Below are 1,092 nucleotides of genomic sequence, written 5' to 3' on the forward strand. Positions count from 1 at the left end.
CAAACGATTGGATATGCATCTAACAGCGCACATTTATCTAGGTTAAACACTTAAACTAACATTGTGATATGCTTTAACTGTTTTATATCTATAGATTTTATTTTAGGCAAGTCGTGATGATTTGAGAAGGCTAAATTGATCAAACATATAGGCTATGATCAATTCACTGTCTGCCGCTGGCCGTTTCTTAAAAAAAGAAAAAACAAAGAAACATTTTTCTAAATTAACTTGATAAAAAAACGAAACGAAATAATCACTTTTTCATTACATACAAAACTATTTTAATAGCTGAAACAGTGGAAAAAAAGATAGGCTAGGGCCTATATTTGAGGCCCGTGCAGGGCTCTAATCCACTTCATCCAGCACAGTTTTGTTCTCATCTGTGAGCATGCTCTTGATATATGTGTTTTACCATTTTGTTGAGTTTAAAACGTGTGACACACACACGTTCTGCTCTCACTGATCATGTGGATCATTAGGTGTGCAAATGTAGGCTATAATTGCCTTTTCATTATTTTTTCAGTTTTATTTAAATTTGTAGTTAAAACAACTAAAAATAAATGTATTTTAAAGTTTAGAATTAGACAGCCTTTGCACACAGGCTTACGCTGGTAACTCATCAGTGGATGTTCCTCGTCAGTATAGGCTATATTTTTTCACACTTTTCTCATTCTATATTTCTGACGTTCCAAAAGCGCCTCCTACTGGCAGAGAATGAATGTTCATTTTCAATAATCCAGTCTGTAGTTTTTGTTCAGATCAATGCGAAAATTCACCCATAACCCCGTTTTAAATTAATATAATAATTTATACTTCTGACTCACCCCTGGTTTAAACGCTCAATTGTGAGTTTTTTCATTTTATAATTTATTTTGTTTTAGTGAAAACCTGTATCTCAACTGTAAATCAGTTGCTATTTGTGGTCTACAACATGAAAGAAAGCCATTATAACATGTACATGAAAAATGTAGAAACATTGGACACAACTATGGGGCACCATTGTGCAGCAGCAAGCATCACAACAAAAAAGAGCTTTCGTGTGGACAGCGAATCCCTATATTTTCTGAAACGATGACGTTTCCCACGTCTCGC

This window comes from Sinocyclocheilus rhinocerous, unplaced genomic scaffold (genome assembly GCF_001515625.1).
Source record: "Sinocyclocheilus rhinocerous isolate Xijiao unplaced genomic scaffold, SAMN03320098_v1.1 scaffold329, whole genome shotgun sequence".
NCBI classification, from domain to species: Eukaryota; Metazoa; Chordata; class Actinopteri; order Cypriniformes; family Cyprinidae; genus Sinocyclocheilus; species Sinocyclocheilus rhinocerous.